A 16315-nucleotide genomic window follows, 5' to 3' on the forward strand; every position below is an offset into this window, starting at 1 on the left:
GAAAGTCCTATGGGGCAGTTCTAATATGTCTTATAGGGTCACTGTGTGTCAGGATCAACTCAATGGGTTTGGGTTTTGTTTTTTGGCATTATTAATTGATATCATTCTGTTCACAAAGGCATTTCTAATCCTCACAAAATAGGTAATGGTAATAACCAGATTTAAAAAAAAAAATAAGGTACCAAGAGTTAACTCTTATATCAATAGAATGTGACAGGTCACCTTTAAGACATGGATTTTCCACTCAGATGGCCTTTAATCACTAACGCAGAGCTACCAGAATGAAGGAGGTAAGGGGGTTATCAGGAAAAAGAACATACTTGGGAGATCACATGATATGTTTCCAATTAGCTTGGAAGGGTCAAAACAAAGAAGAAATTGGTTCATGTGCACAGATTCAAATAGCAGAATTAGAACCAGTGAATACAAGCTAAAAAGAGAGAGCTTTCTGCTAAATTAAAGTGTCTGAATAATTATACACATTTAAAACGGAAAAGGACTACCTGTGGCTGAGAGAGTCACTGCCATTGGAAGAACTCAATAACAAAAAGGAAGTCATATTGTAAAGGTGATGACTAGCTGAGATGCCAGTTGGCAGTTCATTGAATGTTGCTTTTACTTTCTCCAGCCTACACACTAACTACATGGAAGCAGAAAACCAAACAAAACTTTCAGAATTTCTCCTGCTGGGCCTCTCAGAGGATTCTGAACTTCAGCCCCTCTTTTTTGGACTCTTCCTGTCCATGTACATGGTCGCTGTGCTTGGGAACCTGTTCATCATTCTGGCTGTCAGCTCTGACCCCCACCTCCACACCCCCATGTACTTCTTCCTCTCCAACCTGTCCTTTGTTGACATCTGTTTCATCACCACCACGGTCCCAAAGATGCTGGTGAACATCCAGACACAGAGCAAAGACATCTCCTACATAGGATGCCTCACTCAAGTGTATTTCTTCATGATTTTTGCTGGACTGGACAATTTTCTCCTGTCCTTGATGGCCTATGACTGATTTGTGGCCATCTGTCACCCCCTGCACTACACAGCCATCATGAACCCCCGGCTCTGTGTCTTGTTGGTTCTGATGTCTTGGGTCATCATTTTCTGGCTTGCTCTGTTTCACATTCTACTGATGTTGCGGTTGAACTTCTGTATAGGTACTGAAATTCCACATTTTTTCTGTGAACTGGCTCAGATTATTAAATTAGCCTGCTCTGATACCTTCATTGACAACATCTTCTTGTATGTATCGACTGCCATGCTGGGTGCATTTCCCTTCACAGGGATCCTCTTGTCTTATTCTCAGATTGTCTCCTCCTTAATGAGGATGTCCTCTTCTGGGGACAAGTATAAGGCATTTTCCACCTGTGGGTCTCACCTCTCTGTGGTCTTCTTGTTCTATGGGCCAGGCCTTGTGATATACCTCAGTTCTGCTGTAACCCATTCTTCCCAGAAAAGCTCTATTGCCTCAGTGATGTACACTGTCGTCACTTCCATGTTGAACCCCTTCGTATACAGCCTAAGGAATAATGATGTGAAGGGAGCCCTGGGAAGGCTCCTCTGCAGAGCAGCCTCTTTTCCATGATGATGATTACTGGTCTCAGGGTTAAATGGGCTTCATGGTCCCCAAAGCCAAATATCATCATTTTAAATATCCTGATTCTTTTTTTCTTCCAAAAAGACATGCACCGTTTCTTCCAGTCCCAAAACACCTATGATTTTCCTTTCTACTTGTTAATGTACTACTTTCCCTCAACTCTTTCTTCATTAATTACTTCTGACTCTTATTTACTATAGGCTGTCCATAAATTTTTCTTTGGTCAGCTTTCTTAGGGCCATTCCTGAAAATGCCAACCTTAGATTTGCAGCATTTATCATGTCAAGCGCTGACATGGTTTCCCCAAAGGTTAATCTCTGAAGCATTGATGCTCTTCATTTTAATTTGGTTATATGTGTGTTTTTCCTTGAAAGAAATAAAATTAAAATCATACAATTGTCATAACCAAGTGCTTCCCACATGCGAACTGTGCTCATTGCTTTACATACATGATTTCATTTAACCATGATAACATTTCTTTGAAATATATTCTTATTCACTCCATTTTTCAGAGGAAGAGCCTCAAATTTAGACGGATTCAAACCTGGCAACTCATCATTGAATTAATACACCTACCTTTTCATAAGAACAATGATGTGGTTTTCAACCTTAAGTGTGGGAATCTAGATTTGATAGATGATTTTTTCAGATGCTTTGTAGTAATATACTGCCTGGGATGTTGATTCATTCTTTGTGGTCCTTCCTTGCTTATTTTCTTTCTTCCTTCTTCTTTACTTTCCCTCTTTCCTTATTTTATTTTGCCTTTATGCCTTGTCATTGCAATTTTAAGATATACTCCCCAAGGCCCAAAAATATGTAGTAATGAATACAATGGAATAAGAGTTGTTCCCTCCCTCACATGGCTTAATTTTCTGGGATTCTCCGGAAGTGTCTTCAGGAATGGTAGTTGCATGCTTGTGGAATGCATTCAGAACTTCCTTTTTTTGACAGGAATATTGGTAGATTGATTCTGTCCAGCGAAATGTGGAGTGGTAGTTGCTGTCAATGGTCCTCTCACATTCCCTGGATCCTCTTACCATCTTTATTTTGCACACCAGTCTGACTTCCAACGGACAGCACCAGCTGGGACCTACTTTGCCAAATGCTTGGTGGCAGAAGTGACTGAGAATTATGTATTTCCAGGGGCAGGCTTCATTGAGAGGTGTGGGATATATCGCCTTACCTGAGATAATTCTAAGATGAAAACTCTGCTCACTCACTATGGTAGCTGACTCAGTGCAAGTTTTATTGGATATGTTTCCTTCCCTGTGTCACTTCTCTCTCCCATCCATATTCCTTGCTCCTTCAAGTAAATTGCTTGCACTTGAATCCTTGTCTCAGTGTCTGCTTCTGCAAGAACCAAAACTAAGACAGTTGATAAAAACTGAGGAGCATTAAGGGAGTCATGAAAGGAACTGGAGACTTTGAGGTCAAAACAAAACTAAAAAAATAGGAAAGAAACAATTAACTGAAAAATCATAATTTTTTAGTGACAAAAGTCTTTTTTGACATGGCTTCAATTCACTGATTCCATTAAGTTTAATCAAATGTGTATTTCTTTCTTTTTTTCTTGTGCATTAGATGAAGGTTTACAGAGCAAATTAGTCTCTCATTAAACAATTAATACACATATTGCTTTGTGACATTGGTTGCTATCCCCACACCTTGTCAATACTCTCTCCTTCTCGACCTTAGGTTTCTCATTATCAGCTTCCCTGTCACCTCCTGCCTTCTCATCCTTGCCTCTGGGTTGGTGTGGCCCTTTAGCCTTCTTTTGTTTTATGGCCTCTCTCTTTTTTTTTTTTTTTTTATCTTGGCTGAAGGGTGAACATCAGGAGTGACTTCAGTGATGACTTCAAAGAGTGTCCAGTGACCATACTCTCGGGTTTTTCCAGCCTCCATAAGACCAGTAAGTCTGATCTTTTTTTGTGAGTTAGAATTTTGTTGTACAGTTTTCTCCAGCTCTGCTTGGGACTCTCTTTTGTGATCCCTGTCAGAGCAGTCACTGGTGATAGCTTGCCACTTAAATGTGTATTTCATATCTACTATGTACAATTTGAGAAAGAGACTGGAGAGGTATAAAAAAAGAAAATAAAAAAAAGATTTCAAATTAAGAGTGGTAAGCATAATCATATTCATGTGTAGTAGCAACTGCTGGAAAAAAAATATATTTTCAACTCACCTTGAATAATTCCTTGGAAAACTTCCTGAAAATTTATTTTTAACAACTTCAGTGAGGTATCATTTACGTTCCATAAAATCAACCCAATATTGTAATTGAATGGTTTACATAAATTCATTTAGTTGTATATTCATCATCCCAATCCAGTTTTAGAAAGTCATGTACTACAAAGACACAGACATTTGGTCAGAAGAGTCTTAGATTGTGTTAAGTATGTGGTATCCCCAATGATATAGAAGTCAGGCAATGCTCCAGGTCCTGTCAAAAAGCTTCCATAAATATTTTATAAAGCAATATTTTATATCATTTTCCTAGTCTCCTCCAGTAACTACCTTCTTTCTATAACTATATAGGAAACAGATAAGGAGAGTGCCCTCCTGTTCTCTGTTTTTTTTTTTTTTTTGAATGGTTTATTAAAACAACTCCAGAGTTCTGGATTTATCTTAAAAGACTTGTTGCCTAAAATGTACATATCATTGGGACTGCTTCCTAATAGTATTTGGAATAAATTAGTGTATTTGTAAACATTTAATTACATCGTGGAAAACATCTATCCTGCTTGTTTTATTTTCAATCTTAGGCTTCCAGGAGAATTGTTGATGTTGTTGTTAGGTGCTGTCCAGTCAGTTCTGACTCATAGCGACCCTATGTACAACAGAATGAAACACTGCCCAGTCCTGCACCATTCGCACAATCATTTTTATACTTGAGCCCATTGTTGCATCCACTGTGTCAGTCCATCTGGTTGAGGGTCTTCATCTTTTTTGATGATCCACTATTTTACCAAGCATGACATCCTTCTCCAGAGATATAAAAGAGATTAAACAACCAATCAAAAGGGAGCTACGGGGGAAGATAGACCCCACATCAGATGAAGATTGCCCAGGAGCAGAAGCTCAAAGAGATAAGGACATTTCTCCAGAGCTGACATAAAAAGCCTTCCCTAGAGCTGGCACTCTGAATTCATATTTCTAGCCTCCTAAAGAACAGTCTCATCAATGCAGAGTAGCTGAAGTGAAGGGAAGAAATGATGAAGTAAAAGAGCTGAACAGAGTATTTCAAAGAGTGTCTCGAGAAGAGAAAGTAAACTATTATACTGAAATGTGCAAAAACCTGGAGATAAGGAAACAAAAGAGGGAAGAATATGCTCAGTATTTCTCAAGCTGAAAGAACTGAAGAAAAAACTCTAGCCTCAACTTTCAATATTGAATAATTCTATGGAGAAAATATTAAACGAAACAGAAACCATCAAAAGAAAGTGGAAAGAATACACACAATCACTGTACCAAAAAGAACGGGTTGATGTTCTACTATTTAAGGAGGTAGCATATGGTCAAGAACCCATGGTACTTAAGGAAGAGGTCCAAGCTACACTCAAGGCATTGGCAAAAACAAGGTTCCAGAAATTGACAGAATACCAATTAAGACATTTCAACAAATGTTTGCAGCCCTGGAAGTGTTCATGTGTTTATGCTAGGAAATTTGGAATCAGCTAACTAGCCAACTGACTAGAAGAGATCCATATTGTACCCATTCAAAGGAAAGTGATCTGACAGAATGCGGAGATTATTGAACAATATCATTAATATCACACTCAAGTAAAATTTTGCTGAAGATCAGTTAAAATTGGTTGGAATAGTATATCGACAGGAAACTGCCAGAAATTCAAGCCGGATTCTGAAGAGGACAAGGAATGAGGGATATCATTGCTGTCAGATAGATCCTGGCTGAAAGCAGAAAAGACCAGAAAGATGCTTACCAGTATTATGCAAAGGCATTCAACTGTGTGGATCATAACAAATTATGGATAATATTGTGAATAATAGGAATTTCAGAACACTTAATTGTGCTCATAAGGAAACTGTAGATAGATTAAGAGGCAGTCGTTCCAACAGAACAAGGGGATACTGCGTGGTTTAAAGTCAAGAAATCAAAGCATGGCATTGCACTGGGCAAATCTGCTGCAAAAGATCTCTTTTAGGCGTTAAAAGCAAAAATGTCACTTTAAGGAGTAAGGTGTGCCTGAGGAAGCCATGGTGCTTTCAATTGCCTCATATGCTTGTGAAAGCTGAGCAATGAATAAGGAAGATCAAAAAAGAATTGATGCCTTTGAATTACAGTGTTGGCGAAGAATATTGAATATACCATGGACTGTCAGAAGAACAAACACATCTGCCTTGGAAGAAGTCCAGCCAGAATACTCATTAGAGGCAAAGATGGCAAGACTTTGTCTCATATATTTTGAACAGGTTATCAGGAGAGGCCAGTCCCTGAAGAAGGACGTCATGCTTGATAAAGTGGAGAGTCAGCAAAAAAGAGGAAGACTTTCAACAAGATGGATCAACTCAGTGGCTGCAATAATAGACTCAAGCATAAAAATGATTGTGAGGATGGTGCAGGACCAGGCAGTGTTTCCTTTTGTTGTACACAGGGTGGCTATGAGTCAGAACTGACTCTGTGGCACCTAACAACAATAAATTTCTGTTTGTTAAAGCCACCTACTTGTGGTATTTCTGTTATTGCACCACTGAATAAAAAAGACAGTAACATTAGTGGACCATTTACTAAGTACCTGATAATATTCTAAGGCAATGGTTCTCAACCCTGGCTGTTCTTTAGGATGTCCAAGGGGATTCACAGGTAGAGAGCTTAATTTGATTGGTTCTAGGCTGTATCCACTGCCCTAGTGGTACAGTGATTGAGAGTGACGGCTGCTAACTGAAAGGCTGTATCCAGGTCATCAGTATATTTTAAAAGATCCACAGCAATTTTAAGGTAAATCAGGATTGAGAACCACTGGTCTAAGTACTTTATATGTATCTTTTAATCTAATATCTCAATAGGCTCAATTAATATCCACATTTTACAGATGTGCAAACCATCCAGGTGTTTGTCATATTATTCTGCTATTTTTACCTTTGCATTCATATTGGACTTGCCAAGAGAAATGAAAACTGAGTTGTCTTCAAGGAGCTGACATTAGAACTACAATCTTCATATCAGGAAAAAGCGCTTCATAAGTAGGCATAAAAGGGCTGACTTTAGAATCTCCCTGTTTTTAAATTCTTGAAATCTAACTAAGTGTATTTGATGAGGGCCTATTATTCACTAATGTTTGTGCTTTTACAAAGCCATTAGGGTCTCTGGGTAGCACAAGCAGTTTGAAATTGGCTGCTAACCTAAAAGTTGGTAGTTCAAACTTATCCAGTGGCACAGCAGAAGAAAAGTCTGGTGATCTGTTTCTGTAAAGAATACAGCCAAGAGAATCCTATGAAGCAGTTCTATTCTGTAACACATGGAGTTCCCATAAATTGGAACCAACAAGAGGGCAATGCGATTGGTTTGGTTTTTGGTTTTACCAATCTGTTAGAGATAGAGACAAAAAAAAAAAAAAAAGCAAATTCAACACTGGATATTTTCCTGAGATTGTGTAATGTTGATACAATTAATCCTGGATAAAATGAAAAAAGGAAACACAGCGTTTCTTAAAAGTTAATTATTGTTTAATCATTGGTGGCATTGTACACTAATGCTGTATTTTGGATCGGTGATTTTTTGCATTTAACAAAAACATGGTTCTCAAAATTTGATGTTCACTGTAGCCAATGGTTAGAATTTAATTTGAAAAGGCTTTTAAAAGATGGCCTATATATTAGCATAAGCACTTACCTCCATGGAAGATGGATGACAGAAAAACAAAAGAATGAAAAAATCTGTGAAGATAATTGGCATATAAACATGCTCTCTGAATATGAATATTTTATTTTATTTTGTTGTTGTTAGGTACTGTCCAGTCAGTTCTGACTCGTAGTGACCTTATGTACAACAGAATGAAACACTGCCGGTCCTGCGCCATCCTCACAATTGTTTTTATGCTTGAGCCCATTGTTGTTGCAGCCACTGTGTCAGTCCATCTTGCTGAAGGTTTTCCTCTTTTTCACTGACCCTCTACTTTACCAAGCATCATGTCCTTCTCCAAGAACTGATCACTCCTGATAACAAGTCCAAAATACATGAGACGAAGTCTCACCATCCTTGCCTTTAAGGAGCATTCTGGGTGCACTTATTCTAAGACAGATTTGTTAGTTCTTTTGGCAGTCCACGGTATATTCAAAATTCTTCACCAACACCATAATTCCAAGGTGTCAATTCTTCAGTTTTCCTTATTCATTGTCCGGCTTTCTAATGCATCTAAGATGATAGAAAACACCATGGCTTGGGTCAGGTGGGCCTTAGTTGTTAAGGTGACATCTTTGCTTTTTAACACTTTAAAGAGGCCTTTTGTAGCAGATTTGCCCAATGCAATGTGTCATTTGATTACTTGACTGCCCTTTCCATGGGTGTTGATTATGGATCCTTGACAACTTCAATCTTTTCTCCATTTCTCATGATATTCCTTATTGGTCCAGCTGTGAGGATTTTTGTTTTCTTTATATCAAAGTGTAACTCATACTGAAGCCTGTAGTCTTTGATTTTCATCAGTATTTGCTTCAATTCAAGTCTTCAATTTCAGCAAGCAAGGTTGTGTCATCTGCATATCACAGGTTGTTAATAAGTCTTCCTCCAGTCCTGATGTCCCATTCTTCTTCATATAGTCCAGCTTCTTGGATTATTTCCTCAGCATACAGACTGAATAAGTATGGTGCAAAGATACAACCCTGATACACAACTTTCCTGACTTTAAACCACGCAGCATCCCCTTGTTCTGTTTGAATGACTGTCTCTTGATCTATGTACAGGTTCCTCATAAGCACAATTAAGTGTTCTGGAATTCCCATTTTTTACAATGTTATCCATAATTTGGCGTGTTCCACACAGTTGTATGTCTTTGCATAACCAATTAAATACAGGTAAACATTTTTTCCTTGGTTAATATTAATTAATGGAGGAGGGTCAGATTTCTTTTTTGCAAATGCCTTTTTAAACTATGGAAGATATTTCTTAGACTACTGAGTTAAAGATTGATAATATTTTATTAATTCAAGTTGTACTAAGTTAGAATCAGTAGGCAATGTAGGGAAAGATCATAGTCCTTCCAGTAATTATTTCATAAGGTATAAGTTTATGAGATCCAAGAGTAGTACTTCTTAAGTTTAGAAGGACTAAGGGAGAACTTCCCCCCACTCATCTGCCAGTTTGTCATACTGTGGGGGCTTGTGTGTTGCCATGATGCTGGAAGCTGTGCCATCGGTGTTCAAATACCGGCAGGGTCATCCATGGTGCACAGGTTTCAGCTGAGCTTCCAGACTAAGCCTAGGAAGAAGGACCCAGTGGTCTACTTCTGAAAAGAAGTGGCCCCTGAAAATCTTATGAATAGCAGCAGAACATTGTCTGGTATAGTGCCAGAAGATGAGGCCCTCAGGATGGAAGGCACTCAAAATACAACTGGGAAAGAGCTGTCTCCTCAAAGTAGAGCTGACCTTAATGACGTACATGGAGTCAAGCTTTCAGGACCTTCATTTGCTGGTGTGGCACGATTCAAAATGGAAGAAACATCTGCAAATATCTATTAATAATTAGAACATGGAATGTATAAGGTATGAAAATAGGAAAATTGAAAATAAAAAATGAAATGGAACACATAAATATTGATATCCTAGGCATAAGTGAGCTGAAATGGATTGGTATGGTCCATTTTGATTTGGACGATCATATGATCTACTCTGACAGGAATGACTAACTGAAGAGGAATGATATTGCATTCATCATCAAAAGGAACATTTCAAGATCTTTCCTGAAGTACAATATTGTCGGTGATAGAATAATATCCTTATGCCTGCAAGGAAGACCAGTTAATATGAGTATTAGTCAAAGTTACACACCAACATCAGAAGTCAAAGATGAAGAAATTGAAGATATTTTACCTGCTTCTGCAGTCTTAAATTAATCAAACATGTGATCTGGTTGCACTGATAATTACTGGCGATTGGGACGTGAAACTTGGAGACAAGAAAGATCTGTAGTTGGAAAATACGGCCTTGGTGATAGAAATGATGCCAGAGACCGAATGATAGAATTTTGCAAGACCAACAAAGTCTTCATTGCAAATACGTTTTTTCAACGACAACAGCAGCCACACATGTGGTCCTGGCTGAATGGAATACACAGGAATCAAATCGACTACATCTATGGACAGAGAAGATAGAAAAGCTCAATATCCTCAGTGAGAATAAGGCCAGGGGCAGACTCTAGAACAGACCACCAACTGCTCATATGCAAGTTCAAGTTGAAGCTGAAGAAAATTGGAACAAGTCCACAAGAGTCAAAGTATGACCTTGAGTATATCCCACCTGAATTTAGAGACTATTTCAAGAATAGATTTGATGCATTGAACCCTAATGACCAAAGACCAGATGAGTTGTGGAATGTTGTAAAAGACATCATATGTGAAGAAAGCAAGAGGTGATTAAAAAGACAGGAAAGAAAGAAAAGATCTAAATGGATGCCAGAAGAAACTGAAACTTGCTCTTGAACACCGAGTAGCTAAAACAAACAGAAGAAATGATGAACTCAAGGAGCTGAACAGAGTTCAAAGGGTGGCTCAAGAAGACAAAGTAAAGTATTATAATGACATGTGCAAAAGATGGAGATAGAAAATCAAAAGTGAAAAACACCGTAGACGTTTCTCAAGCTGAAAGAACCGAAGAAAAATTTCAAGCCTCCAGTTGCAATATCGAAGGACTCTACTGGGAAAATATTAAAACAGGGGAAGCATCAAAACAAGATGGAAGAAATATAAAGATTGTGTCACTATACTAAAATGAATTGGTTGACAATCAGCCATTTCAGGAGGGAGAATATGATCAATAACTTAATGGTACTGAAGGAAGAAGTCCAAGCTGCACTGAAGGCATTGGCAACAAACAAGGCTCCAGGAATTGACAGAAACCAATGGCGATGTTTTCACAAACAAATGCAGTGCTGGAAGTGCTCGCTCATCTATGCAAAGAAATTTGGACGACAGCTACCAGGCCAACTGACTGGAAGAGATGTATATTTATGCCTATTCCCAAGAAAGGTGATCCAACTGAATGCAGAAATTATCGAACAATACCATTAATATCACACAAAGTAAAATTTTGCTGAAGATCATTCAAAAGCATGAGCAGTAGTATATTGACTGGGAACTGCCACAAATTCAAACTGGATTCAGAAGAGGATGCATGAACCAGGGATATGATAGGTGATGTCAGATGGATCCCAGCTAAAAGCAGAGAAAACTAGGAGATGTGTACCTGTGTTTTATTGACTGCATAGATCATAAAAAAAATTTTTTTTTTAAGGCATACATAAATCAAGAGACAGTCATTCGAACAGAACAAGGGGATACCACATGGCTTAAAGTTGTTAAATGTTGGTCAGGGTTGCATCCTTTCACCATACACATTCAATCCGAATGCTGAAAAATAATCCGAGAAACTGGACTATAGGAAGAAGAATAGGGCATCGGGATTGGAGGACGAATCATTAACAACTTGCGAGATGCAGATGACACAACTTTGCTTGCTGAAACTGAAGAGAACTCATGACGTGCTTACCGATGAAGATCAAAGACTACAGCTTTCAGTATGGATTACACCTAAACATAAAGACAACAAAAATCCTCACAACCAGACCAGTGAGAAACATCATGATAAATGGAGAAAAGGTTAAAGTTATCAAGGATTTCATTTTACTTGGATCCACAATCAACAGCCATGGAAGCAGCAGTCAAGAACTCAAAAGATGCATTGCATTGGGCAAATCTGCTGCAAAGGACCTCTTCAAAGTGTTGAAGAGCAAAGATGTCACCCTGAAGACTAAAGTGCGCCTGACCCAAGCCATGGTATTTCCAATCACATCAGATGCATGTGAAACCTGGACAATGAATAAGGAAGATCGAAGAAGAGTTGACGCCTTTGAATTTTGGTGTTGGCGAAGAATATTGAATATACCATGGACTGCCAAAAGAATGAACAAATCTGTCTTGGAGGAAGTGCAGCCAGAATGCTCCTTAGAGGTAAGGATGGCGAGACTGCATCTTATATACTTTGGACATGTTGTCAGGAGGGACCAGTCCCTGGAGAAGGACATCATGCTTGGCAGAGTACAGGGTCAGCGGAAAAGAGGAAGACCCTCAACGAGGTGGATTGACACAGTGGCTGCAACAATGAGCTCAAGCATAACAATGATTGTAAGGATGGCACAGGACCGGGCAGTGTTTCGTTCTGTTGTGCATAGGGTCACTATGAGTCAGAACCGACTCGTCGACACCTAACAACAATAAGGATCCTGAATTCTTTAGGAAATCTATGAGCATCCTCACCTCAATTTGGAATATTTTTGGCAATACTATGCAGTTCTATACGAGTCAAAGGAGCGAAAGTAATAATAGGATTCTTTGAATTTTCTCTAGTGCCCACTCCACCTTTTGTAAGGAGAATTTTAAAAAGCATTTCAATTACAGGCTTTAAATTTTCTGACCTTGATTGGGTAGCTTAGGGATCTTTGATACCATATCCTATGAATTAGAAATTTCATGAATAGGATCCACCATCTTTGAATCTTTAGTAGAGTTTCTTGAAAAGAAAGGGAGTTCAGGCAAAGAATTCTCAGGAGGACAAAGAAGCAGAGGAGGATATAGAGAAGAGGTTGCCATTGGGGGCAGAATGAACTGCAGTCTGGGGTATAAATACAAAAGAACTCTGGCTTTCTAATTTTTTATTTTTGATAAGCAATTCAGAAATTAAATTCTGCAATTCTTTATTCTGTTTAGTGAATTTAGATACAGAATTCTGCAAAGAGGATACTATACTCTGTTGGTGGTATTTTTTAGCTTCAAATTGTCAGTCTGAAAAAATGTCCCATTGCAATTTTTTTATCCGGGCCCTTCTCTGTTCTAATTCACTGAGCAGATGATTCAATCTAGGAAGTTAAAAAGTTCCATAATTTGGCCATTCATCCAAACTGCCTTTAGTAAAGCCATCCAAGTAGGCGAAAATGAGCAAGAAGAAGAACCATAATACCTATTCAAATCATGAGCAGGAGTTTTCAGAGGAAACATCATCTTGCTCTTCAAATTGGCATTCCTCATATTTCCAGAAGCAGTGTAAATTAGTTTAGGAAGATTTTCAAACAAAAAATCAGAGCTTTCAGCTTCTCACAACCAGCTAATTTCTTTAACAAAAGAATGCCACAGAGTTTGGAAATGTGGCTTCTCATGATTCTAAGGTCCTTAAGCAATGACTCTGAGGTACCTGAAAAAAAAAAAAAAACTTATGTTCCATTCAAAAAACAGAGAAGAGAAAACAAACCCTTCAATAAATGTCAGGGAGCCTCTATGCCAAGTATGCAGACTCAGGCCCAAAAGATGTTTATGTGCCACAATTCTGGGATTCTGCAAAAAGTGGTTAGGTTCAAGAGGCCTTGCTGGTGCCAGAAGCTCTCATTTTCTTACTGCCCTGGATGCTACACAGGTAAAATCCTTTGGGTCCCTTCATGGTGTCAACAAGTAATGTCCTTGTGAAGCCACTGGACCAACACTCCAAAGTGTTATTTAAACATACTAAATTTATTGAAGGAATTAACAGCAGAGTAGCATGCCTTTAGATTGGCTGTAATGGTATGCTCTGCCTTATGGCAAAACAGAGATATTTAACAAGTAGAATGAGTACAGATAACAACTTCGCATGAAAGCAATAGCAGGAAAGGAGGTGAGATTTACAAGGGTGGCAATTAACTGTGAAACTGTCTTTACATCAGTTTCTATCTAAGATAAATCTGTCATACATGATATAATTTAACTAAGGTAATATCTCTAAATATTCTGAAGGGACTGTAAGTAAAAAAAAATACATGACACAAAGAAGGACATTAAATAATAGTTAAAGTATGTTTTCATTGGAAACCCTGGTGGAGTAGTGGTTAAGTGCTATGGCTGCTAACCAAAATGTCAGCAGTTTGAATCTACCAGGCACTCCTTGGAAACTCTAGGCAGCATTTCTACTCTGTCCTATAGGGTCGTTATGATTCAGAATCCACTCAATGGCAATGTATGGGTTTTGGTGTATGCATTAAGAAGACACAACAATTATAAACATATATGCACCTAACAACAGAGCACCAAAATATATAAAGCAAACACTGACAGAATTGAAAGGAAAAATAGAATGTTTATCAGTCATAATTGGAGACTTCAATACACATCTTTCAATAATGATTAGAACATCCAGACAAAACAAAAGTAAGAAAATAGAGAACTTGACAACATTATAAAGCAACTAGACTTAAAAGATATAGAAAATACCATCCTTGCCCTTGCCTTTTGGCAAAAATTAAGGGGGAAATAAATGTCATAGAATTAATATTTACTAGCTTAAAACTCAACAACAAAGTGGAAAATGTAGCTTATAAAAATGAGCAAAGTCAAAGGTACCTGGGCAATGAGACATCATTCCAGGCAGTCTTACGTAACTTAGCATAGTTAGTTTACTTCAGGCTGTACCATAAGTTTGTTTCAGGATATAAGTTCAGGAGTGCTATTGTGGAAGGTAACAAGATGGTTAAAAAGAATCAAGTTGGTATAAAAAGGAATAAAAGAAACTCTTATAATTCGACAACCATATCCAAATAATCTAATAAAGAATGGGCAAAAGATGTAGATAGACATTTCTTTAAAAGAAATATAGAAAGGGTCAAGAATCAGATGAAAGATGCTAAATATCATTAGTCTTTAAGGAAATTCAAATCAAACCACAGATACCACTTCACTTCTACGAAGCTGACTTTAATAATAATAACAATAAAGAGAAAATAACAGTGTTGAGAATGTGGAGATGTTTCTGGTGGGAATGTAAAGTGGAAGAAGAATTCTCCCTTGAAGAATTAAGACCTATAGGCCTGAAGAGGCCAGCTGAGGAAAACTGAAGAACCAACTCCCCAAGTGGTTCACTGGAAGTGATATTATGTTGGGTCATTTATACTTCCACCTCTTGATTTCTGGACCCAGGTATTCTACATGTTGGGGATACAGAACGTTATGATTGTCTTTGATTTACAGTATATACTAAATTACACCCAAACCCATTGCCATTGAGTCAATTCCAACTCATCAGGAACCTATAGGACAGAGTAGAACTGTCCCATAGAGTTTCTAAGGCTGTAATCTCTACAGAAGCAGACTGCCACATCTTTTCCTGCAGAGCGGCTGGTGGTTTGGAATCACTGACCTTTTGGTTAGCAGCCGAGCTCGTAACCACCGCACCACCAGACCTCCTTCAGTGTATAATGCATCCTGCAAATTCTGTAGCCATAACTGCTTATGTATTTAAATGTCACACTCTATATGATGATTCCCCTCGAAATTAATCATCTTCCCATGTCTTAAAAAAAAAAATTCCTACACTCTCTATTCACTTTAGGCTATGCTTTATCCCATGCCTTCCTCTTCCTGACAAACTTATACAATAGGTCTATACCTGCCTCCTACATTTCCTCAATACTCAATCATCCTACCTGAATTATTTCTGTCTCTACCCCTTTATTTAGAGATGAATGGAGTCCTCTCTAAGATGAACAAATTCTTCCATGCGCCAAGTGTATGTCAAGGGATATTTTTCAGTCCTTGTTTTATTAGTTCTTTAACAGCATTAAAATTATTAACCAGTTTGTTTTTCTTCAAACAGAACCTCTTTGCCTCCATAACCTTGAGGACACCAAGTGACCCATTCTCCTTAGTGTCCACAATATCATCTACAAATAGAATAATTATTTCTGAGGTTTTTATACTCAGACCCATTTCCTTTTCTCATCTTAAATGTTCAGGAGAATGACTAAAGTGGGATTAGATTGCCTCGGTTTATTCATGAATTTAGTACAAATAGTTTAGAGTTTTAATGTAGATTATCCTGTGCACTATGGTTTTAAAACACCATTCTACATATGGTTAAGGCAATGGTGGGTAAACAGTCACAACCTCAGACTCATAAGTAAACATAAAATGACCCACAGAAGAGGCACACTAAGCAATATCCTTTAAGGCAAATACTTCCCAGGGTGGAATTTCATGCTGAGAGAGGGTTCCTAGGTTTGTTTCCTTTTAGAAGTTAAACTTTCCTTAGGGGACAGCTGGGCAGCTTGTTACTTTAAAATCAAACTGAAGATAGAAGAATTTCTCCTTGAAGGAAATAAATCCATCTCTTCCCCTCCAACCCCCCCTCCCCCCGCCCACAAAGCTGCCTATGAAGAGGCAAAACTGGCAGGAAATTTTCCACTTTATCTTCTTTGTACTCAAGGGAGCTGAATTCATTTAGAGAGCGGAAAGACAATAGAACAATTTATTTAACGAAGAGCTCTGGGATTCAACCCATGAGACCCTGGAAACTTTAAACAAATTCTCATTGCCCGTCACCCTGTAAATATTTGATCCCAGCCTGGGTGAAAACCAAATTGGGCTTCCCAGAGAGAGACCATGGAGAAGAGAAAAACTGCTTCAGTGATACCATCAGAAAGAGTTAGTGTGTCGCCTTCAGGGCTGGTGGAGTAAGAGGCAAAAGAGGAG

General features: G+C 38.3%; 1 pseudogene; it reads left to right on the forward strand.

The window, feature by feature from the left end:
- Positions 1-296: 296 nt before the first annotated feature.
- Positions 297-1774, forward strand: LOC100663338 (olfactory receptor 7D4-like; annotated as a pseudogene).
- The last annotated feature ends 14541 nt before the right edge of the window (positions 1775-16315 follow it).

This window comes from Loxodonta africana, chromosome 3, assembly GCF_030014295.1.
Source record: "Loxodonta africana isolate mLoxAfr1 chromosome 3, mLoxAfr1.hap2, whole genome shotgun sequence".
Classification (NCBI taxonomy): Eukaryota; Metazoa; Chordata; class Mammalia; order Proboscidea; family Elephantidae; genus Loxodonta; species Loxodonta africana.